The 26,672-nt window shown below is 40.9% G+C and overlaps 1 protein-coding gene and 1 long non-coding RNA gene across 3 annotated transcripts in view; one reads left to right on the plus strand and one right to left on the minus strand.

The window, feature by feature from the left end:
• Positions 1-1,595, plus strand: part of LOC144681736 (uncharacterized) — a 56,983-nt gene extending 55,388 nt beyond the window's left edge. Inside the window, exon 3 of the long non-coding RNA XR_013576833.1 lies at positions 1,376-1,595. This is a non-coding gene — a long non-coding RNA (uncharacterized LOC144681736). The remainder of the gene's footprint in view (positions 1-1,375) is intronic.
• The window catches only part of adamts9 (ADAM metallopeptidase with thrombospondin type 1 motif, 9), a 306,177-nt gene that overhangs the window by 100,774 nt on the left and 178,731 nt on the right, over positions 1-26,672 (minus strand). The gene's annotated exons all lie outside the window — the stretch shown is intronic.

Consider the following 26,672-nt stretch of genomic DNA (forward strand, 5'->3'; position numbering starts at 1 on the left):
AGAAAAGCAGAATATTTTTTAAAAGTTCTGAAACTTGCAAATGTTGATGTTCAAAGGGTGAAGGAGCACAAAGTTAGCATACAGATACAGAAGCAAGCAATTAGGAAGACAAATGGCATGTTGGTCTTTATTGCAAGCGGATTGGAGTGCAGGAATAAAGAAGTCTTGCTATAATTTTACAGGACTTTGGTGAGGCACCACTTGGAATTACTGTGTGCAGTTTTGGTCTCTATGTTTAAGGAAGTATATATTTGCATTGAAGCCAGTACGACAAAGGTTCACTAAATTCGTTCCTGGGATGAGCGGGTTGTCCTATGAAGAGAGGCTGAGTAAATTGGGTCTATATTATCTGGAGTTTATAAGAAAGAGAGGTGATCTCATTGAAACACAAGATTCTGAAGGGGGTTGACAGGGTTGTTTCCACTGGCCGGGGAATCTAGAACAGGGGGGCACAGTCTCAGGATAAGGGGTTGATCATTCAGGACTGAGATGAGGAGAAATGTCTTCACTCAAACAGTCATGAATCTTTGGAATTCCAAACTCCAGAGAGTTGTGATGTTCCATTGTTGAATATACTTAAGGCTGGGATAGACAGATTTTTGGTCTCTCAGGGAAACAAGGGATATGGAGAGTGGGTGGAAAATGGAGTTGAAGCTGAAGGTCAGCCATGATTGTATTGAATGGTGGAGCAGGCTTGACGGTTCCTATTTATTATGGTCTTATGTTCAGCCTACTTGACTGGTACCCCATCCATCACCTTAAACCTTCTTTCCCTCCACCACCAGCGTATGTTGGCACCAGGGTATGCTATGTACAAGCTGCATTGTAGCAACTCACCAAGGTTCCTTCAACAGCATCTTCCAAATCCACAACCTTCACCACCTAGACAAAAAAGGGCAGCAGGCACATGGGAACACCACCACATGCAAGCTCCCCTCCAAGTCACACACCATCCTGACTTGAAAATATGTCCCTGTTACTTCACTTTGCTGGGTTAAAATCCTGGAACTCCCATCCTAACAGCACGCTCCCTAACAGTGCTGTGGATGTACCTACACTACAATGACTGCATCAGTTCAAGAAGGCTGCTCAACATTTCAAAATCAATTAGGGATGGGTTATAAATGCTGGCTTGTTGGCAATGTCCATATCTCAAGAATGAATTTAAAAAATCTACCCATCACTCACTGACCAACAAGCTCTAACTATCAGAGCTCATATCTGATATTCTTATGCTCCACACACCCTCACACACTTAGCATTGCTACAAGCTTTACAGCCACATCTTGCAGGGTTCACTCACTGCCAGCTATCCAACCATAACAGCCAAACAGCCTCTACAATTCTCCCTGACACATTTCATCCTCTCTTGCAGGACAAAGTGGCACACAGGAGGAGGCACCAGGAACTAACCAGAGGAGAACAGACATGACTACATCTCCTGACTCCACTGGCCATTATCGGGACAGTCATTGTCGATCGGGCCGTGTCCAGCTGTGGGTCTGAAACCATCAAAAATGATGGCAATTATATTCTAACAGTTAGCAATGTATATGTTTTACTAGGATTAAATGTAATACGATAACAGTTTGCACAATGGTTGGGCAAATTTGAGTTTTTGAAAATGTTTTGAGTTTTTAAGTTATTGGGAAAAATGAGAGGAAAGAAGGTAATTTTACATTTGAAATGCGGCCGACTCTGGACATCAGACACTAGTAAGAGTTCAACATTAATTGCAGCAACACAAAACTATATCTATGTTTTAACAAAATTTTATAATAGTTGGAATGCTAAATTTCATCTTTCTGCAACAGCTAGATATAAATATGATGACACACACAAAATCCCTCTAATCAGCTTTTTACTTCTCCCACAGCACTGAATCAACCCTAAGCAAAGACACAATCACAATCTCTGTGACTACAACTTGTGATCTCTCCCACTCCTCCTTAACCTCTGTTCAGTCCTCAACACAGCTGACCACATCATCCTCCTCTAACACTCCTCCTCTGTTTTCAGCTTGGTGGGATGATCCTTGATTACTTTCACTCACTCAAGCCCATCAAATTTTAGGTACTGCATCTCTACTAGTAGCTTCCCTTCTAACCCCTAAACTGTTATTTTGGAGACTCCCGAACATCCATTCATTGGGCCCTTTCACTTCCTCATCTACATGTATCCCTTTAGTGACATCATTCATAGACATGGGGCTGGATTTTATCAGCCCTCTGGACACAGGCTAGGAGGCGAGAGGCCTCATAAAATACTGATGGAAGGCACCAGGAGGGGAGCCCAATGTCTGCCTGCCAGCATGGGGTATTACTACATTTTACAGGAGGCTCCCAGCAGGTTCCCAAGAAGGGAAACATGGCTTCTCCATGGCCCAAAAAGGGGCCCTCCAGAGGCAATGGCTGCTGCCATGGCCACAGAGCTGCGGCTGGAGGGTGCACAACCAAGGTCACATGGCACACAAATAAACAACTTGTTTCAAGGGCATCCCAGCATGGAGGCGTCCTTTTCAACTTCCTGCAACCTCAGCGGTGGCCTCAATTGGGCCTTGGTTTTGGCAGTTGCCTCTTAAAAGGCGCATGGCTTTAACTTATACATTATGTTTGCAGAAAACGGGTCCCTGAGTATAACTGCATGCCGCTTCCAGCAAGTGCAAATGGGCCACGTTCGACTGATTATCTTAAATTGGTTGTTAGTGTAGCTATTAGCGCACTCAGGAATTTTTAAGCAAGTGCTGTCCAATTGTGGAGTCACATCTAAAAGTAGACATTTTTGTTTTACAAGTGTGGGCTGGTTGGGTACACTCTGTACTCTGCTTATTATGGAACGTGCTTATTAAAGGAACGTGCTATTTGATTCAATCAGCCAATCATTGAGACATATGACCTACATAACTGGCATTGCACCGGCACTGAAATTCATACACAATGTTGCCCAATTGTGTGGTAGGCAGAATGTCTTTTTGGACTGATGGAAGTATCCTGTTAGTGGGAGATACTACTTGCATAGCCACTGAATAATCACAGTGTGAAATGCTGAGATACTTTACTTTTCTGGGATAATCTGAGGTAGACCAGGCACTTTTCAGGTCCAAAAGTGGGTCTTTGACCCATTTACGAATTTGTGTGATACACAGCAAATAATCAGGATGGTCATTGTCCCACAGCATAGCTTTGAAGCACTCTATCTCTGCGTCAAGCTTACAAGGTGAGCAAATGGCTAGGGCGCTATATACATGATTGGTGATAAGGACAATCTTATAGTGCGTGGTGCTGTACAAAACCCAACATGTATATTGACCAGTGAAGTTAAGCATGTGGTAGACAGCAGTGGAGAACCCATTAGTGGACTTTTCATTGTTCCTGAGTGGGTTCATATCCTTCATACTCCATAAATGTCATCCCATTATAAACTCTGCTGCCCAAGTCTTATTAGTTGCACCAGATTCTGCTCACCCATCATTCCAGTCCTTGCTGACCTACACTGGATCATGGTACCCCAATGCTTCAAATTTAAAATAATCATTCATGCATTTAAATCCCTGCACAGCCTCACCCTTCCTTATTCATATAACATTCTCCAGTCTGGCAACCCTTCCTAAACTCTCCATTCTTAGGACTCTAGCCTCTTGTGCAGCCATGTCTTCAGCTAAGTTCTATTCTGGAATTCTATGCCCAAACACCCACACTTCACCACCCAGCTCATTTATCACCTTTTTGGAAGTAGAGTGTTCTAGATTTCCACTACCTTTGCATGAAGAAGTTCTTTCTCATTTTAATCCTCAATGGCCTAGCTCAAATTTTAAAATTATGCCCTCTTGTTCTGGATTCCCCCAGTAGAGGAAATAGTTTCTCTGGGGTAATTTTAACTCTTGACAATAGTGTAAAACTGGCAATATCAAATTGGCTGCTCATTTTACACCTCTCCCCACTTTCCTATCTATTGACTTCCATGGAGAAGACAAGAGGGAAGAAAGACAGACCAGCATTCATATAGCACCATTCATGACCTCAGGACTTCCCAAAGTGCTTTACAGCCAATGAACAATTGCCAACTGCTGTAAGATAGGAAGCGCAGCAACTAATTTGTGCACAAGTAGTGATGTGATAAAGACCAGGTAATTGTTTAGGTGATGTTGACTAAGATAAATATTGACCAGGGCACTGAGGATAACTTCTTTGCTCTTCTTCAAGACATGATCTTTTACATCCACCTGAGAAGAAAGGTGGGGGCTCCATTTAACATCTCTTCTAAAAGATGACAGCTCTGGCATTGCAGTGCTGCACTATACAACCAGCCTAGACTTTTGTGTTCAAGTCTCTGGAATACAACTTGATGACTTCAACACACAACCTTTAGATTCGAAGAAGAGAGTGAGCCACAGCTGATGTTAATATAGCAATCATCTTGTTAAAACCAATTGGTAGTTAAACAGGTGATGGGCATTAATTATCCCAACTAGATAGAATAAAAAGGTACAGCTGGAACACTTTGTGTGGAAGCTACTAGGAAGTTAGTAGTGCTGAGGAGTTGTCTTGGAAATAAACCAGCATTAACCAAGAGACCTGCCTGGATTAATTTTACCACCACAACCTCTTATTGTGAGTGACAGCTGACACTAATACATATGTTCCTATTTTTCTTTTGTGTGGCCTTTTTCAACCCTGGAACTCCCAAAAAATTAATCCCCAACCTGAGTCAGTTACTGAACATGCACAAGACCAATGTGTCCATACCTCCTGATTGAGCAACTTTGCTGATTGATGTATCCAGGAATATACATAGGGCAGAATTTTGCATCCCGTGGGCAGACGTGCGCCCAACCCAATCGGGAACAAAATAGCGCGTGATAATGTCGGGCGACTGTCCCGACGCCATTGTGCACTTGCGCGATATTTTGGTTGGCGGGCAAGCGTGAAGAGTCGACAGCATGCTCGCCAACAATTAAGAGGCCAATTAAGGCCATTAATCAATTAATTTAATCATATTTATGCTGCCCATCCAACCTTACGGTTGGTAGGTGAGCGAATAGGCCAGGTGGCATTTGCAGTTTTGAGGAAACCTCATCTACAGGCGGGATGAGGTTTCCAAGAGTAATTAAAAAAAATAAAAATGATGTTTCAAAATTTGTGATTGAGTCACTTGTGGGGATATGTTTCCCTTATTTTTAAATACTTTATTTTTCATTTTAAAATTCTTCAGCTCCCTGAGGTAGCTCTGTGCCTTCAGGGAGCTATCAGTGTGCGCTCTCCTGCGCGTGCGCAGACTTCAGCGTTCATGCTCCTCCCGCCCCCACCCCGACAGTGCTGAGGCTCTCAGCACGCATTTCATGCTGGTTGGCCATTAATTGGCCATTCAGCGTGAAATCATGGTTGGAGCCTGTTTGTGGGCGGTGGTCCATTTTGCGGCTGTTCCCGGCCCTGCCCGATGCCCCTACCTGATGAAGGGAAGATCCTGCCCAGTGTTCCACATGGCAGCAACGTGAGTGCGTAAGACGTCAATATTTGTATACATGCGGCTTTGTGTATGTACACAGTATTATGTAGGGACATTTTGGAATAGCTTGGAAAAAAATCCTCAAACTAGAAAAATACTGTTATTTTAGGTTTTCTGTTGGCATTTATGTTTCAGTATTTACCATCTTAAAAGGTCTATTAAATCCTTAATTTTCTCTGTGCAAATGAAAAATGTTCCCTTTTTAAAGCTTTTCTCACAACTATAATCTATCAGTTCTGGTATCATTGTCATCTTCACTGTACTCAACAATATCTTATAAGGGAGTGAGCAACACTGTCTATAATACTTCAAGCGTCACCTAATCAATGTCTTGTACAAATTGAACATCACTTTCTGGTTTTTGTATTCAATAATGCAATTGTGAAAGAAGCAGTGGAAGGAACTGTTAAAACTTCCTGTTAAAGCATAAATACAATGAAGCAATGCACTAACTGACTAACTGATGTACACAGTTCGGTCAGCAGAGGGCTTTGCGTTCTGCAGTGCTCTTGCAAATTTATTGTACTAATTCATCTAGACTGCTTTTATTCTGACTGTTGCTAAAACTTATATGACTTATTTTCTTTGTAATGCACATTTTATGTTTTATTTTCAATATAAATGCTCAGATTTCGCAGTCAGTGGTGAAGTGACAGGATGGTCTTTGGCCTTGAAGAAAGCTGCCCACAAAGATCTAGTGACCTCCATGGCATGGAATTCCTCTTTCCCGATATTAGTTTGAATCTGGTGCCAAGTCAAAGGGATCTCCATGCATCTAGCAACAACAATGGCATCGAGCAAGATAAGCAGCCAATCACATTGAAGTATTCTGACATACACAAACCAGATGTTAAAATAGACTTTTTCACTATTAATTAAAAATTTTCATAGAGTGAAATAAATAATTGAGATGAAGGTAAAAGCTGAAGTATGATAAACACATTTAAAGAAAACTATTATTTAAAAAAAATTGAATCATTTCATAATGGAAAAATTCGGCACTCCACAAATTTAAATTAGGTTTTCAGGGCCATGAAGGCTGTCCAGCACTAATTATGAACCTTGTACATTGTTAAAAACCCAGTTATAGCGCATTCAACAAGGTGCAAATTTTTCGAGGATTTTTACAGGAGAACTAATAGCGTAAAAGGGCAATTATCATCAGTTCGTTGATTTCTACTTGATTGCAGTTTGTGGGGACTTCAGCACTGCACCCTCTGGAAAAGCATAGAATCACTGAAAGTAACTTTTGGATCTCCACAATTAACTGTGCATATGCTTACTCCAGAGGTTGCTGCCAGTTTGAGGAGTAATGATGTTAATGTTGAAGTTTCACTGTCCAATTTATCATAAAATTCAGGTCATTGTTTGAGACTCTCATTAATGCACTCTCAGCTAGTAGGAGTAGGAGAAGGGTTGTGTCTACCTTTGCATCCTAATGCTGGCCAATTTTCAGGGATCAGATTGAATAATATATTTTTGATAGTTGCCTGACTGGATTTTGGATTCCAACCTTCCCCCCCTTTCATTATACAGGCCTGACTGGAAAATAGAGAATGGCTGTGCCAGACCTAGGATGTTAACTGCAGCGTATTGTGGTTGACAATCTGTGGGCTTGCCCGAAAATTTGTTGTTTTAAAATTTGTGGTCAAGTGAACTTTGCAACTACAAGACGACACTCTCAGTTTTAAATAAACTCCCAGCCACCCTGCATACTAAATTTGTATATTCAGAACATGACAATCCACATTCTAACAGCCCCCATCAATTCCGACAGAAAATCGCATTTTTAGCTGGGGCTCCAATTGGTTTTCAGCATTTGAAGTGTGAATGGTAATGAACAACATGCAATCATCAGAGAACATCCCCATTTCTGATGTTATGGTAGAGGGAAGATCATTGGTGAAGCAGCTGAAGATAGTTGGGCCTAGGACGCTACTCTGAGGAACTCCTGCAATTATGTCATTGGACTGAGATGATTGATCTCCAACAACCACAACCATCTTCCTTTGTGTTAGGTATGACTCCAATGAGTGGAGAGCTTTCCCCCTTGATTCCTATGACTTCAGTTTGCTAGGGCTACTTGATGCCACACTTAGTCATCTGCTGTCTTGATGCCAATGGCAGTCACTCTCGCCTCACATGTAAATTTCAGCTATTTAGTCCATGTTTGGGCCAAATCTGTAATGAGGCGTGGAGTCAAGTGGCCCTGTCAGAACCAAAAGTGAGCATTGATGAGCAGGTTAATGTCACTATGTAAGTGCCACTTAATAGCACCATCGATGATTGAGAGCAGACTGATGGGACTGTAATTGGCATTTGTCCTGCTTTTTGTGGACAGGACATACCAAGGCAATTTTCCACAGTGGTGGGTAGATGCCAGTGTTGTAGATGTGCTGGAACAGCTTGGCTTGGGGTGCAGCCTCACAAAAAGCTTTCACAGTTCAGACTCTAGTTTTTATCAAAGCTATTTAGAAAAGCAAAGATCACAGAATGGGGAAACTCTTGCTACTCTTAGCTCCTGTTGGACAGATTGCATACTGGGATATTCTTCAAACTTCAGATACTCGAAATCTAAAGATGTAGTTCAAAGCTCTCTCCAACCACTGGAGGCAAAAAGTATTCCGATGAAGCCAAGGGTTTTGAAACACACTGAGGCCTTCAAGTAAAAACTTTAGTGAAGTACTAAGAGCAGTAAACACAATTCAATGGAGAAATTTAATTATATCAACACGAAATTTGTCATTTTAATTTTTTTTGTTTGTTTAAACCTTTAATTTAATGTCAGTTACTAAGAAAAATTAGTCGGCTGATTTTTTCAGAAAATCATTTTGAATTATTTTATGCGTTCATCAACAGCGTGATATAGAACTGCTCACTCAGAGGAATACAATTATAAGTGATTATATAAAGAATTTCAATATTAAATATTTAGATAAAATTGTTACAAATATCATGGTGAAAGGAACCAGCATTTTTTGACAAGAAGTTCCTTCATACAAGACATTTAATATTTATAAATTATTTGATGCCCATACTAAAACATTTTACTACATGAGGACAAGTGATATCTCAACAGTCAATAGCTACATTAATTATCTAAGAAACATCCCCTACTCCCCAAGATGCAGATACAGGAGCAGATTCACAAATCCTAGAAAGCAGGAAAATAGATAGAAAGAAATGTACCAACAACAAATGGGATTCTAGGTTCATGAATAGAGGTTTTGAACACGAAAACAAGGCTGCAATAATGAATCTACAAGATTTTGATTAGGCTGTAGTCGGTAGTATTGTGCGCAATTTTGAATACCCCATTATAAACAGGATGCTGAGGCGTGGAAAAGTTGCAATGTAGATTCACTGCGACAGTTTAGGAGATAAGAATCATAGTTATCATAAGAGACTTGAATTCACTAGAAATGGTAGTAAACGTGACTTAAAATATGAAAGGGTTTGAGAGGATAACTGACAAAAGATAACTTCTATTTGTCAGTGAATTGGTAAAAAGTGGGTATACATTAAGGATCAGCACTGGGAACATAAAAAGAGAGGGTTGGAATAATTTTTTCAAGCAAACGAAAATTACAATGTATCATAAATGGCTATTGAAGCCAAGTTAACCACAAGATTTCAAAGGCAATTGAATAAAAACTTGAATAAAATTATTACAGATCAGGGAAATGAGATTAAAATAGATTCAATTATGTGAAGCTAGCCCCGCATAGGCATGATGGCCAAATGCCCTGCATCTGTGCTAAAATTTCCATGATTATATAATAATACTTCACTTTCTATGTTTTAACCATACAGTATATAGATTTCAGCAATCATTAAACCTTTGTTTTCTTTACATATAGACCAAATAGTAATTGTGTCATGAACTTCCATCCCAACAATAATTTATTTGTAGATTCAAATTTGATCTATTAAGTTTACTATAATGATTTTTAAAGAAAGAAAAAGTTGCCAACAAAGTTTAATATCTTTTGGAGAAATTCAATTCTAGACTTGGAAACCATCATACCTAGGCTGGCCCAAATACATGAAACAACTCTTCCACAGAGCATGAAGAAATCTTAATGTGGAAAACTGACCTGGACATCAGAAACAATTCTGAAGAGGTAAACATTTGAATGGGTTGCTAGACAAAATGCAGACATTGTAAGTGAAACAGGTGCTGAAAACTTCTACGTATTTTGAGTGGGTTCAACTTGATCTTTACTATTTTTAACCTGACTCTTTAAAATCATTAACTAATTCCAAACTTCTTGTCTTTATTAGTCAAAGTGCTCGGCGAAGAAATAATGTTCCAATTGTTCATGTATCTGAAATGATTGAATCTACCTCCACCACACTCTCAGGCTGTGCTCTCCAGATCCTAACCACTCACTGCATAAAAATGTTTTTCATGTCACCTCTGATTCATTTGCAATTCACCTCAAATCAGTGTCACTGGTTGTTGACTCTTCTGCTAATGCAGTTTCTCTCTATCTACTGTCTGGACCTCTCATGATTTTGAACACCTCTATCAAATCTCCTCTCAACTTTCTCTTCTTTAAGGGAAACAGCCCCAGTTTTTTCAACTGATCCAACTGAACTGCCTTTCCCTGGAACCATTCTCATAGATCTTTTCTGCAGCACCTCTAATGCCTTCATATCCTTCCTAAAGTGTGGTGCCCAGAATTGAAAACAGTATTCTAGCTGAGATTGAACCCAGTGTTTCATGGGCCAGGATCTTTAGGTCGGCCTGCGTGGGTGGGGGGGGGGGGGGCGAGGCCCGTTCGCTGACGCATAAAATGACACGGGATGACGTCAGGTGGAACTCCCGACGTCACCCCGCGTCATTTCAATTTTTAGGTCAGCGGGGGCGCAGCCGAATCGGCTGTGCGCCCGCCAACCTGTCAACGGCCTATTGAGCCTTTCAAAAAGTAATTGACATAATTAATGGAACTGTCCATCCAACCTTAATGTTGGCGGGCAGGCCAGGAGACCTGGTGGGCTTCAGAAAATGCATTAAACCTCATCCACAGGCGGGATGAGGTTTCATGAGGGTTTTAAAAATTTTTATAAATGTTTGATTTAAAGTGATGGACATGTCCCAATTCATGTGACAGTGTCACATGAGGGGACATGTCAAGTAAATTCTGTTTGTGCACCTTTACCACTTTTAAATTTGGCGCCGATCTCCCTGATGCAGCACTTAGCCTCAGGGAGATGAGTACGCTCTTTCGCATGCATGCGCGAAAGAGCGCACTCCCGGCTGAGGGAATCCCCCCATGCCCGCACAGGGATCGCATAGCGCTTCCTGGCCGATGTCACGCTGGGCAGGCCTTTAATTGGCCCGCTCATGTAAATTGGCGGTGTGCCCCCAATCGGGGACGCCGATCGGAGACACGCCTGCCCGCGCCTGCTTCTGTACTTCCCCCCGTCAGGAGGGAAAATTCTTCCCATAAAAGTTCACTGTAACTTCCTTGCTTTTGTACTTGATACCGCTATTTATAAAGCCCAAGATCCTGTATGCATTTTAATCACTTTCTCAGCCTGCCCTACCACCTTAAACAATTTGTGCACATATACCCCCCAGGTCCCTCTGCTTTAGAATTGTACCCTTTAATTTATATTGCCTCTCCTCATTCTTCTGATCAAAATGTATCACTACATACTCTGCATTAAATTTCACTTAATGTAGAGAAGTGTAATTTAAATTTCATGTGCTGCATGTTTGCCCATTCCACCAGCCTTCCTATGTCCTCTCGAAGTCCATCGCTATCCTCTTAATTCCCTACACACTCCAACAACCACCCCCCCACCACACCTGACCCCCCACCGCCACCACTACTGAATTTCACATCTCTGCCCTTCAGTTGTCAATTTACTTAGCTTACATTGAGGGTGTTCCCAGTGGTTCATTTGCTAGCCTTTGTGCATCTGAATTAAATGTAATGGGTTCATGTCCCACTCCAGGGCTTGAGCACAAAATCCAGGCCGACACTCCAGTGTATTACAGAGGAGTGCTGCACTGTTGGAAGTGCGATCTTTTAGATGGCATGTTAAACTGAGGTCCCATCTGCCCTCTCAGGTAGAAGTAAAAGATCCCTTGGCACTATTTGAAGAAGAGCAAAGAATTATCCTTGGTGTCCTGGCCAATATTTATCCCTCAATCAACTTCACCAAAAATAAATTATCTGGTCATTATCATATGGCTGTGTATGGGGAAGCTTGCTATGCGCCAATTGGCTGTTTTGTTTCCTACATAACGATGGTGATTACGCTTCAAAAGTACTTCATTGGCTGTAAAGCACTTTGGGACATCTTGAAATCATGAAGGGCACCATATAAACACAAGTCTTTCTTTTCATTACTTTCTAGGTCATTTATATATTTATCAAGAACAGGTAAAGTTCCAGCTTAGGCATGAGGCACTACACTTGCTACCTTCCTCTATAGTGACCTAACTCCCTTTACAATATCCTACAGCTTCTTTTCCAAACCATTTTCTTTGTTAGCAGTTACTAGTCCACATGTATATCTTACACACAATAGCTACTGAATTAAGAAAAAAAGATTTGCATTCACAGAGCACCTTTCCTGTAACACAGGATGTCCCAAAGTGCTTTACAGCCAATAAATTACTTTGTAGTGTAGTCATTAATGTAACATAGGAAATGTGGCAGCCAATTTGTGCACAGCAAGCTCCACAAACATCCATATCATAATGAGCAGATAACCTGTCTTTTGATGTTTATTGAGGGATAAATATTGGCCAGGACACAGGACATAAATTGCCTAATATTCTTCGAAATAGTGCCATGAGCCCACCCCAGAGGCAGACATCCTCAAAGGTCCACATGTGCAGTAATTAATTCCTTTCATCAATGTGGAATGATACCTTCTCAAAAAAATGTGCAATTAGTCAATCAAAATCTACCTCTTCTAAAGCAATGTAGATGATTGTATATAAAGAATTTAGGTTCTGAGGAAGGTTAATTACTTAAGGATTGTTTCCCTTGATCAAAAGGAGACTTCAAGGCATCCCATCATTATGAAGGGAATCAACACAATAGATCCAAGTTGATGGTTCACCGTGGCAATATATTCAAATACCAAGGCACACAAGTCAAAAATTAAAAGGTTAGATATAGAAGAGAATTCAAGATCAATTTGCATCCAAGTGTATGGTGGAATAAATTACCAGGCAAAATCAATGAAGTGCATGGTACTAATGCGTTGAACAGACTTTGTTCCTGGAGAGAGAAGGGGATTGAGCTTTATGTTGAGGAACTGAGTAGGTGGGTGATTAAGTATTGGGCTAATGTTTTTTCTCTATTCTGTAAAATGTTATTTCTTTGTATAATGCAATCCATGTTGGGGAAGGAGAAGAGGCATACTTTACTTATTAAGTAAAGCACAGGAAAAGGGTTGCAGTCTGTTATGGTATTAAAACAATGAATAAGTCATAAGGCTCTTAGTTTAAAAAAAGTCGCTTACCTATTTTCTCAATTTTATTTCCTCTGCTCTTTGGTCACCTTTGCATCATGCACCATTACCCTGACAAGATTGGAAAGCAGCCTACTCCCAGGCACATGACACTAAGTTAAATGCTTATATAGGTCAAAGATAATGTACAGTATTTTGAGTAATCATTTCTTTCTTTAATATTCTTATCTCAGTGATGTATCTTTACATGGTTGAAACCTAAAACACAAGGGACTGTATTTTTTTTTGAAAAAAGGTAATGACAAGACCAGCATTTACTGTCATTACTAATTTCCTTTGAGAAGATACTGGTGAGTTGCCTTCTTGAATACAACTGAGTGACTTACTAGACCTTTTCAGAGAGCAGTTAAGAGTCAACCACGTTCAGGTCAGTCTGGAGTCACGTATTTGCTAGACTATGTAAAGACATCAGGTTATGATGATCATTAGGTATTATAAGATGGTTCTGTTTGAAACTGTCTGTTTAATTTAACGTAAAACAGGGTTATGAAAACGGACACATGACCTGCTACTAGTTCTGCCCAACAATAAGCCTATGTAGCCTGGTTATCATGGGGACTGGGGGCTCAGTCAAATGCTATTGAAATTCATGTACCAGGTTTAACACCTGACAACAAAGGACAGAGCATTTGGCTTTGCCATGGGTAGACTTACAGACTCTCAGGCAGTCCAATTAAGAAAACCCTGGACAGAGAGGGTGAGAGAGGAAAACAACAGCTGCAGTGCAAAGCAGCTGAAAAGGCTACCAGGCAGAATGCTGGTGGGAGCTTGTCCTCTGACTGAAGAGGCAGAACCTGCAGGGATTTAGGGACACTGATGAAGATTCCCCCTGATGTGGCCAGAAGAAGGAATCACTGGAGTGGGCCTTGCTGCTGGAAGTCAGTTCAGGGATTCTCAGAAAACTGAGGGAAATGGCTTTTGACTTACAACTCAATGAAGCGGGGAGTAGTGAGTCCGTTGGAAGCTGGGAGTAACTTTTGACTGGTTTCTGTGAAGACAACAATTCTGCTGAGGATATGGCATATTGTTTAAAAGTAACACGGGGTTTTCGGTCATATTAAGAAATCAATAAGGGATGTATTTTCTGTCATTTAGGGTATTAGTAGCCTAGTAAGTAATGTTTAGTTGATGTTGATTTTAGTTTGTTACAGTAAAAGTCTTAAAACTTGAAATTATGTTGTGCAAATCCTTTAAGTCAGTCACTAGGAATCCAAATTTCTTTTAAAAAACTTATTAGTTTCTACAGGGATTGTAACAATGTTTCCTTCCCTAATGGACATTAGTGAACAAGGTGGGATTTTACAACAATCTGTTAGTTTCATTGTCACCATTAATGATGCTAGATTTTTCATTCCAGATTTATTTAATTAACTAAATTTCAATTTCTAGCTGCAATGATGGGATTTGAGTCATGTTTTCAGATCATTGATCTCTGTCTCCAAAGTACTAGTCCAGTAACATATACACTTTGTACTGTTCTCTTAATTTTAACAATCTAAATTGCATCTGTAAATAATTTTGGTGTGAATGACTTTGATGAACAGGGTTTTATTGGTGGAAACAACCAACAATTACAAAAGCCAAATTCACAAGGTATGCAGCATAACAATGTTGCAAAAATGTTGTACTTCTAAAAAAAAATATTTTCAGCTATATCAGTTTTCTATGATGTATATTTGCTTTTGTCACATAGACTACAGTCCCTTTAAATGTTGCAAATCACAGCCAAAATAGATTTTGATTGCATATTTACAATTAAAGTCAAGCACAGCAACTTATTTAGAACTCATGTACCTCCTATAATACTGCTTAAGCTGTATTTCAAAGATTATTATAAGAGTAATGCTTAATAACCACATCTATTCAACCTCAACTGAAGTGAATTTAAACAAACATTCTAGGATTTTTCATAAAAATTCCAACTCCACCACAGAGTTGGGGTTTAGCGACCATTCACATCAAATAGAAAAGACGCATGTTAGCTTTGCTGAAAAACCTCAAAATTTTTTACATTGAAGTGACACATATCCTGTATATTTCTCTTCTAGCCATAATGGACGTGGCATAGAAATTATTTTAGCAATAAACCCAATGAAAAATTGTGCCTTTCCTATTTTGAGTATTGCAATCTTTGGTTTTCCTCACACAGCTGCAAGTTGGAATTTCTGTAACTTGCTGACTCCGAAGTTTCTTCCTCCTCTCACACACAGGAGGTACGGTTATTAATAGGAAGGCTGCCCTCTTGTGAACTTTCACATCATTATTCTCTTATTTCAGTTGTGAATTTCACGCTATTGGTGCAAGTGTAATAATAAACTCACTATTACTCATTTTGAAACAGTCTTCATCATAAATAAAAATAATGCTTATGATGTGACATTCTTGACAAGAGGTGGATTGAAAATGGCCTCTATATTTGCTAAATTAAGTTAATCACTTGCAAAGCTTATTCTAAAATTGATTTGTAAATTACTGAATTGGTATTTTTTGTATTTGCTCGTGGGATCTGGGTGTCACTGGCTATGCCAGCTGTTGTTCCCCATTCCTAATTGCACCTCAGAAGGTGGTGGTGAGCCGCCTTCTTGAATCGCTGCAGTCCATGTGGTGTACGAACACCCACAGTACTGTTAGGAAGGAAGTTCGAGGATTTTGACCCAGCGACAGTGAAGGAATGGCAACATATTTCCAAGTCAGCATGGTGAGTGGCTTGGAACATGCAGTGCTTACATATAAACTAGTTTCATAGCACAAATTCTGCCTAATCCACGTTAATTTAATTCCAATGAAAAGCCCCACTCTCTAAAGCTGACGGCATTATTCTCATAAACTAAAATTACATTTTGCATGAGCAAGTATGCATGAATGATACCAAAAGCAGCCATGGCATATTCCATATTAAAAAAATTCAGAACTATTATGTGACCAATCAAATGAATAAAATATAACGATTATTCCCATTTCTTTAACCAAGGGTATTTGGCAATTGGCATGACCAGAAATTTGGTATTGTGCAATATTTTTGCTTAGTTACATCAAAAAATATTTTTACCCTCCAGTTGTTGGCAGGTGTGTCACCACACTGTTAAGATTTTAGCAGATTGGACACGAACAATAAATATTTGTTTGACATGTTTAAATAAAGAAGGTATTTCAATACATTTGATTTATCAGGGGTGTTGGGGGAGAAGAGTATTTCCCCAGGGTACTTGCATTTATACAGATTTTTGATCTACGAGGGAGTTGAGGATTAATTGGGGAGCAGGCAGGAACGTGGCATTACGGCCACGGTCAGATCAGCCATGATCTTATTGAATGGTGGAGTAGGCTTGAGGGGTCAAATGGCCTACTCCTGCTCCTATTTCTTATGATCTTATGTTCTTACGTTCAATATTTAGAGGAGAGAAACAAAGCAAATGGCTATTTTTAACTGTAAATCCCATGCCCCCAGAGCTTCCACAGATTTTCTGCTGAAGTAGCCGTGGGAAGTTAGGAGAATAACGCAGAAATTCTCTGCCTTTGTGGCTAATTAAAGCTGTACAAATTTACAAGACACTTAACCACGAAAAAAACAATTAGCCCAGAGTAATTCATCCATCCAGAAAACATTACTGTTCCCTCATCACTGCATTAAGTTATTTCTTAAATGATTCCAGAGTTTTTGGCTCCACTACTCTTACATGGAAGTCTATTCCAAGTATTCCACTCTAGCTTCCTGACATCAGTTTTAGCTTTATCTTTTATAGTTTGAACAGTTTTTCCCTTGTCTTAACCCACATTTAATTTATAGTGGTAATCTAGATCTAGTTTTCGTTCCCTCAACAAGAAGGTCACTTCTCGGAAATCTAATTTCCAAGTAAAAAGCCAAAGTTCCTCCTGTCTTTCCTCCAAACTCAGACATGTGACACCAGGGATCAGTCCCATGTCTCCCACGCTTGAATCTGCAAAGATCAGAATTGGGCATCATACTCAAGGGGCATTCTCAACAGCATGTTGTGCGACTTGATTGCAACTTCCTCTGACTTGCATTCCACTGGTTTAGTTAGACAGTTCTACATTTAGTGGTATTGCTGATTGCTGCTCTGCACAGGTTGGGCATCTTGTGCATTGAGATAGGAATACAGGATCATGATTATCAATCCCTTGAGTCTGTCTTGCCATTCAATTAGATCATGGCTGAGAGCCAGCATGGACTTGATGGGGCTGAATGGCCTTCTCTGTGCTGAGCCATTCTATGATTCTATAGCCGATCTGTTCTTGAATTCCAGTTACCTTTTTCGCTCAAATCCCTTTATATCCGTCCCTAACAAAATTCTACTGGTCACAGTCTTGAAAATTTCAATTGAACCAGCATTTACTGCTTTTTGAGATGGAGAACTTAAAATTTTCACTACCTTTTATAAGGAAGTGATTCCTGGATTTCACTCCTAAATGGCTTAGCTCTAATATTATATCCCCTTGTTCTGTACATACCCTATACCATCCCATTATCATTTTCAAAATCTCAATTAGATCACCCATCAACCTTATAAACTCAAGGGAATACAAATGAAGTTTACACAATCTGTCCTCATAACTGAACTCTTTATGCCCAGAGTTCTAGTAAACCTGTGCTGCACCCTCTCCAAGGCTAGCTGAGTAGGTCAACTCAGAACCCCAGTTCTTAACGTCATGCTTAACTATTATAACCATTTCTCCTTCTGATTTGCAGTACATTGAAGATTTATCTGTGTTACCCACTCTTTTATTTTGTTAATTCATTTTGTAATTTCTGGGTTGCCCCCTTCAATTCCACTGCCCCTCCTGGTTTGGTACCTTCATGCAAAATGGGCATATTTGCAGAAGCACATGTCTTGTACAAGTACAAGTGATGTAAATTAGAAATAGTACTGATCCCAAAACCAAGCCTTGGATAATCCCAGCTAGTACCTTCCCTCACCCCAGTATAAATCCCTTTAACAGGGACTAACTGTTTCTAGTTTTCAACCAATTTCTTATTCATACCCACATTTCACCCTGCATATCATAGTGTTGAGCTTAGCTATCGTTATCCTTCATGTGAAACTTTATCAAATGCCTTTTGGAAGTCTAAGTCCTGAGGTTTTGTACAGTTCACTGGGGCTATTATCACTTCCTCAAAAAATATCAAAGTGTTTGATTGGGCAGGATTTTGTTCTTCCAGAGCTATTTTGACTGCTGTTTACTTGGTTGTTGCTCAGCAGAGAATCTCAAATTGATTCTCTAATTTTACACAGAATTGAAATAAGACTGATGGCCTACATGGCCGTTTTGAATATGGGAACCAGATGAGCCTATTTCCAGTTTGCTGCTATTTCCTTGAGTCCACTAGCTCACTATCAATGATTGTCTGTGCCTCACAGGTATCCTTCAAAATTGCTGCAAACTCACAGAAAGGTTATCATTCCATAAGCAGAATAAAGTCAGTGAAACAGCTGCTGCATGCCTTAGAATGCACTCTCATTGCACAAATTAAAATGATAGGAGATATGCCATGCTTCTCCAATTGGCCAAGGTGAGCCAATATAAATAAAAGCAACTTAATGTCCCAATAATGTTCAACAATGACCTCATTTTTCTTTAGAATAGTTGCCTTATGATTTTTGGAAAAAACTATTAACATGCTTGTGTGTTATGAATGCCACTTGACATTCAAAGGCATTACTATCGCTTAACTCCCCACTATCAACATCCTAGGGGGGTTACCATTGACCAGAAATGGAGCTGGACTAGCCATATAAATACTGTGGCTACAAGAATGGGTCAGTGGCTAGGAATCTTGCGGCGAATAACTCACCTCCTGACTCCCCAAAGCCTGTCCACCATCTACAAGGCACAAGTCAGGAGTGTGATGGAATACTCTTCACTTACCTGGATAAGTGCAGCTCCAACAATACTGAAGAAGCTTGAAACCATTCAGGACAAAGCAGCCCGCTTGATGGGCACCCCATCCACAAACATTCACTCCCTTCACCACCAATGCACAATGGCAGCAGTGTGTCCCATCTACAAGGTGCACTGCAGGAACTCACCAAAGTTCCTTAAAACAGCACCTTCCAAGCCCACGACCGCTACCATCTAGAAAGACAAGGGCAATAGACACATGGGAACACCACCACCTGGAAAGTCCCCTCCAAATCACTCGCCATCCTGACTTGGATATATATTGCTGCTCCTTCATTGTCGCTGGGTCAAAATCTTGGAACTCCCTTCCTAACAGCATTGAGGGTGTACCTACACCATATGGACTGCAGCGGTCAAGAAGTCAGCTTACCACCACCTTCTCACGGGCAATTAGGGATGGGCAATAAATGCTGGCCTAGCCAGTGACACCCATATCCCATGAATGAATTACAAAAATGGGTGACATATACTATGGAATATGTACAAATTTTGGAAGATTTCTTGCCAAACATTTCCAAAGATGTTAATTTTCCTTGTTGAAAATGTTTATCTATATAATATTGCAATTTACTAAGATGATTGGGGATATTTGTTCTAATTTATTCAAAACAGCTGATATGAATTTGAGATAACATGTCGATTCTACTTCTGTAATATTTCTTTCTTCTCTTCTAGTCATTCATGGGCTATGGGCATCAATGGCAAAGCCAGCATTTATCACCCATCCTTAATTGACCTTGAGAAGGTGGTGGTGAGCTGCCTTCTTGAATTGCTGCAGTCTGCATGGTGTAGGTACACCCACTACGCTGTTAGTTAGGAGTTCTTGGATTTTGCACCAGCAATGATGAAGGAACGGTAATGTATTTCCAAATCAGAATGTTTTCTGACTTGTAGAGGAACTTCTAGGTGGTGAGTTTCCCATGCCTTCTCCTAAATTGGAGACATTGGGCCTTCCCATGGCAGGTTTGATGGTGGGAGGGGATTAAGTCCAGGGTGGGAGAGCCATGGGCAGCTTTCACGCCCTCCCACCAATTCAGGCCTTAAATATGAAATTAATGCCCATTTAAGGACTTCACCCCACCACTGCTGGTATTAATCTAGCAGCAGGCAGAGACTCACCATGTGGGGAGCATGACAAGTAAATAGGTGGGGGTAGATAGAAATGTGGAACTCAAAACACAAACAGATCAGCCATGATATTATTGAATGTCGGAGCACATTTGAAGGGCCGAATGGCCTACTTCTGCTCCTAATTCATATGTTCGTAAACCCATGTAGGGTTGCTTGCGAGCTCCCCGTGGGCGGGGGGCAGCGGTGTTCCCTCATTCAAAGGCACTTAGTGCCTGATCGAGGGACCTGTTATTGAGATGAGGGGGGTTGTGAGCCACCTCCTACCCTTGCTACCCACCCTGCTCCCCAGCTAGCCCCACCCTGCAATCCCTCTCTTGCCATCACTCACCTTTGGTCTGGGATCCAGCGATGATACCAGGCCTTTCCAATGGTGCTGCTGTTCAATAGGACTGCTAACTTCTGATTGACTGGTAGCTCTTGATTTGAGGAACTTCTGCCTCTGGGGTCCTGGATTCTGGGGAAAGACCCACTGATCTGTCAAGTGCCTATGTGGAACAAGATGTGGTGGGTCTTCCCAAAAAGGGGCGACGCAGGGCTCTTGCAGCTCTCCACCAGTGGCCAAGGCCCCTACTGCCACCAAAAGATTCTGTCCATAGATGCGGTGGAAAAGGTTCAAAAACAGCATACATGAATGGTTTCAGATCTTTGGATTGTTAAGACAGCAAAAGAAGCTCAGTCAATTCTTCCTGCAAAAAAAACTACAATAAGGAAACGATCCAAGTTTTTAAAATCATGTGAGGGGGATCGATAGGAACAATGTAGAGGAGTTGTTTGTGAAGGAGTAGCAATAAGAGTCAAGTTACACAAAAATCATTGAGTAATTCCTTTAAGCGCAGGATAAATTCAGGGATGCTGTGCTCTAGTTGAGAAGCTATACTCAAGTATTGCTTCCCTGGAACGGATAATAAAACAGAGACACAGAGATGAACTTTAACCCCAAAAACAGATGGTTTGGAGTCCAGTGAGATGTTAATATTTTAAAAATCTTAATCATACCTGCATCCAACACCCATACCCAAGTTTAACAGAGATATGGAAGGGGCTGGGCAGCCAACCAGTTCCCAGAAGGTGGGTTGTCAGTTTTACTATTTTAATGAGGCTGGCAGGGTTTTCCAGGCCTCTGGAAACTCAATGGCTGAAGGGAGGTGAGGACAGTTTTAGGGAAAAGTGTCTTTACAGCACTTGTAGTGAGCCAGGAGGAACAGGAGTGCTTTTCCCTGCCCACCACCCCACCCCCCTCTGACATTAGAGCTCCACACCTCCCCCATACAAGAACTCTGGGGTAAGGGATTGGACTACACCCCTTCAGGGTCAGAGATCAGACAACCTTCTTCCCAACATCCCTGTAGTTAACTGCAAGTTCCCTACCTGTGATTGCGGCCTGTTCTGCTGTGTTCCCCACCAGACTAGAAGCTTTTAATTCAGGTTGACTTCCAAGCAAGGATCCTGTCAAGGAAACAAATTGCTCACCTCCACAGCGTGTGGGCAAACCTGGACTTGGGGTTTCCTGTCCTAAACTACACCACCCCCCCAAAACATCCCCTTCCCAGATACTCATTTACAAGATTTGGTGGTATTATGCCTTACTTAAAATTAGAAATATTAGTTATTTCAGAACCTTAATGGAGACACTGGTTAAAGGGAGATCAGGTGAATAAAACTGACTTTTTTTTTAAACAGATTATTTTTTGGTGAGTATCTGCTTGAATAAGATTTTAAATTGCATTGACTGCATACATAGAAGACATATGATGTCTTGTGAAATATGATATTCATCCAGACAATCAATGGATTAACTGAATTATGTCCAATACCACAAGTAGAATATAAACAATGTCATAAAAATTCTCATGATGCGCTTTGCTTTCACTGTACATTTAAAACTAATTGGGTAAATTAAATTTGGTGAAGTGGTAACATGTGAGTTTATTAGTGCATTATCCTCCTTTATAGTTTGGTTCCCAAGCAGCTGTAGGCAGTGGGAATGCTAATGATGCAATTTTCATACAAGCTTTATGTGAACTAATTGTGTGGTGATACATGAAATATAAACATTTCAGGAAAATGAGACACAGCATATGGTGTAGGGCTCCTTTGGTCAATTATGAGGCATCAACATAAAACCTAACCTCAGTTAAGCAAAGAACTTATCCATTGACCATTTTATCCATTTGTACTTTAACCAGCAGTTTATCACCTCCTGGCAAAAGAATGTTGAGAAATAATCCTCTTGAAGAATTGAATAATTGCTCACAGCTACTAAAAGATATGCAACCTGAAATTGTTTCTAATTCCAAAACTGAAATACAAAACAGAATTGTACTTCAAACCTATTTACCCTACTGAAAGGATAGGTAAACATACATATGTAGAAATATATCTGTATATGGCCTAGAAATTGACTGATGTTGTATAACATAGGCACAATGAAAGCCAATTTTGAGGGCCAACATCCTACATATAAAGGACGCCTAAAAGGCATCTAACCCAATACTGGGCCATTTTTCAGACATCCATGGCAGTTCCCTAAAACAAGTTTTAGGCTTCTTACATAGATAAATGAGAAGTCTAATAGGCCCCCACTGGGAAATTGGATAGTGTAGCACAGAGAAACTCCAGATTCTTAGTGGCTTAAGCAGTAGATACCACCAAAACATTATTATTTTAAAACAAGTTTAAAAAAATCATTGTTACATGGACCACACCTGCTCCCATATCTCCACAGTCAATCATCATCGCACCCTGTCCCCAGGATTTACTTACTTTCCATTAACAGAGGGGCAATTGGCCTTAACGCATCCTTTTTCGAATCAGCAAGTTTCCTGTGGAGGTGCGACAAGCGCTGGTAGCTCACCCAGATAATCTTAACGAGGCCAGAGGCCCAATTTCAGGTCAGGCTCTAGCATCCACGTTCAGGCATTGTTGTAAGTGTGCCACTGGTTATGCACCCCAAAGCGGGTCACAACCAGTCTCCAGGACCTTGACTGTAGAGAACCTAAATGGTTGCTTTTATGTTCTACTAACCATATGGAATTATTCAATGGTTAAAAGGTAACCAATTAAAAACAAAATCTTTGCTTAAACCAACCAATTAAAACTCACTTACACACATTTTTCAGGAAACTAGTCATCTTATCTTTCCCCCATTACATGACAAATATTTATTTTTATCTATTAATTTTGACAAAACCTACCACTCAGATTACTGAAAAAAAAACCAATCAATTTTTAGCTACCATAACAGTGATTCATTTCTTTTTTCAACATTACCAAATCTGCCAGTATGTCTCCTCCACCACCCCCAGGCTTGTTGCTGCATCTTTGCTCCTCAATTGAACTCACCATTGTTTGCTTTCAGGCTAAAACATGCATTAAAGAATACTCTCCTTTTCTTCCAACTTCTAATTCAATATTTTTGTACCTGTTTGGAATAATCTGTCACTCATTTCAGCTCTTTAGGAACTGATGAGCTTCCTTTTTATTCCTGTGCATTTTACATGATTTTTTAATTTTGTAAATGGGCTGACTGTAGACGCACAATGCAGACCTATTTACCTCTAATGTTTAATGCAATATTTTTTGCAATATTCAATAGCACATCAGAAGGGATTATTTTCTTACAAGGCTGACTTTACAGGTTTCTTCAGAACCTGGTAAACAATTGAGGAGTTTGCCAGATGAGTGCCAAGAAGACTACAAGCTGAATTTTAACATTCCAACCCACTTAAAGCAGAGGAGAAAAGGAGGGTGTCAGGAAGCTGATGATTTAACAATGGGTTTTTCTGGGGCTTTCATACTGAACCACGGCACTTGTATCCCACTTCTGGGTTTCCTGTCCACTTGGCGAGGGTGGGTGTAATGACGACTTGTACTTCTCTATTGAAGCTTCAGCATTGGAAGAGACAGAATGGAACCATTCTACAACTGCTAAGTGACATACAACAACTCAAGTGATGGGAGTCTCAATGAGGGAAGGCTTCCCCATGGTTCTCTTAGGCATCCCTGGACATCATTCTGCAGGCTGTAAGGACTCAGATATTTTGATCCAACGGGCAGGAGGAAGAAGCCTGCTTCAAAAACCAAGCAGGTGTGGCTGAAGTGAGTAAGGAGATGAGCAGCATGAGTGTGGTCCCTCCCTCATGTCACATTCCAGGCTAACCCCCTCACAGCCTTTACCAGCATTCTCCTGCACAGCAGTCATCAGACCAACACATCTTGAAGGTCCACCCATTGCTCTTTCTCAAGGCAACTCCTCAAATCCCCACCTGACCAACCACCACTGGCACTCGCCCTCATCTTATCACCTTCTTATCCCTCAGTGCCCTCCACAAATGTTGTTATTCCATCCTCTTAACACATACCATTTCTCACTCTCATGACTCTCTTCCTTCTCTCCTTGCAGGAGAAAAAACTGCAGAACATCAGAGAGAGATAGAGACTCAAGGTTGGCCCTTCCAGTCATAGACGTCCTGACCATTATGGAGGGTGCTGCACTGGAGATAAGCAGAGTCTCTGTTGGCAATGGAGAGATGGGAGTTGCAAGCTATCTGGTGACAGAATTACATATCATACAACCACATGGTACGCAACGGACTCTGGTATTGACTTGATGTCAGCAGTCACTGAAATATGATGATCTGCATAATGATGACTTTGAACCCTTTCACTTTGTCAATTCCAATTCATGTCTTACATTTTCCACAGGTCCTCAAGCGCCATTCATGAGATAGTGGCGGAGGAGGATGAAGACTCCTCAGAGTAGGTTGTACATTTGGAGCAAGCATCATCACTTGACTCACGCATGTCCTCCACTGGCTCAGATGCATACACATTAGTGAGGTCTCCAAGTTAGTTAGTTGTGTTGTCACATGGTGAGCCATATATCACCAGTGAGCAGGAGCAGCTGTTGAAGACAGGGGCAGCTGTGGACAGTCCCTGTTGGAGGCACAGATGCTGCACCTTGGGAGTTATTGAAGAGGTGGACTATTCTGAAGCAGTAGCAGAAAATATACGATGTTCTATCAGCATTTGCAGAGACACTGCTCACCCTTGGAGAGAGATTGGAGGAGTTCGTCTCTAGCACGAGTGCCATGATGTCTGAGGTCTTTGTGCTGAAGTCCAGCCCCATGCATGCAGCAGTGACACAACAGGCAACTGATTGCATATCTGCCCTGACCAACAGCCTACACACACACAGCCTTTCCTAGAGGCACCTTTACCAATAAGTTATTCATTAATCCTTTTGCATTGCACAATACTAATCCCAGAACAGACTATAGTAGGTTAGTTGACATACTGATTTAGAAAACTCGTCCTCCACACTACTATAAGTTTAGTGTACCCGGTCTATATGGAGATGGAAGTCTCTCATGATTATTGCATTTTCCTTGTTGTACCCAGATAGGAAGCTATGCAATCCAAAACCAAAATACTCCTCAGTCATTGAGCTTCAGTACTCAGATGACGGACTCACTCAGAAACTGAGCTCCAGGTCATCGTCGACTCCTTCTCCAAAGCAAATTAGAAAATGCGCCTTTCATTAAACACCCAGAAAACTAATTCTAACATGCTCCCAGAGCACAACACCTCCCCCAATTTGGCTAATTTTACAAAGGCACCACTGTTGGTACTTCTCCAGTGCTTTGAGGTGCCTGCTGTAGGTTGCCCTAGGCTCCAAAGCATATAGGAGCATGAGGATCACCACTGTCCGGTAAGCTATGACCTTGGTCTCAGATTTGAGATCCTGGTCCTCAAATACTCTTTTCCTCAATCAGCTGAAGGCTGAGCTGACATTTTGGAGGTGATGATGAATTTTGTCATCTATGTTTCTGCCTTCGTTGAGAGGGGGCTCCCAAGATATGGGAAATGATCCACATTTTTTGTCTCCTGATTTATGCTCTGTTCTGCACTACAAATACTAGTGGGGGCTATAACCAGCTCCCACCAATGTTTTCTGCTCTTTGCTGTTTCTTAGCTCCCTCAGTCTAATTGACCTTCTGATTTTCTAAGCTAAGATCCTTTCTCTGTACTGTCTTTATCCCATCCTTTATTATCAGGGCTACCCCTCCTTCTTTTCCATTGTGCCTATCTGTTCTAAAACTTAAGTATCCTGGAATATTTAGCTCCCAACTTTAGTCACTTTGCAAACACATCCCCATAAAGTCTATTAGATCCAACCTATCTACAGGCGCTATCAATTCACCCAATTTGTTGTAAATGCTTCATACATTCAGATAGCATCTTTAGCTTTAATTTTTATCTGATTTTCCCTGACATCACTTGTGTCACTAATGCTGTATTAACTTTGTTACTCTTTTCGTCCCTTCCTGACCCACTCCACTTATTTTTTTAATCCAAAATGCTGCTCTGCTCTAGATCCTTGACATCTCTCTTGCTGCTTTGTATTTACCCTTTCCTGAACCCCAACCCTACCTTTTATAGTTTAAAGCCCTGTCTACTCCCCTGGTTATGTGACTCACCAGGAACTGGTGCCAGCTCAGCTCAAATGGAACAACTCCCTCTTTCTCTACTACTGGCACCAATAGACCATGAAGCAAGACCCCTGCCTCCCATTCCATTGTTTCAGACATGGACGGAGCAAAAGGCAAAGAAATTCA

This window comes from Cetorhinus maximus, chromosome 6 (assembly GCF_964194155.1).
Source record: "Cetorhinus maximus chromosome 6, sCetMax3.hap1.1, whole genome shotgun sequence".
Lineage (NCBI taxonomy): Eukaryota > Metazoa > Chordata > Chondrichthyes > Lamniformes > Cetorhinidae > Cetorhinus > Cetorhinus maximus.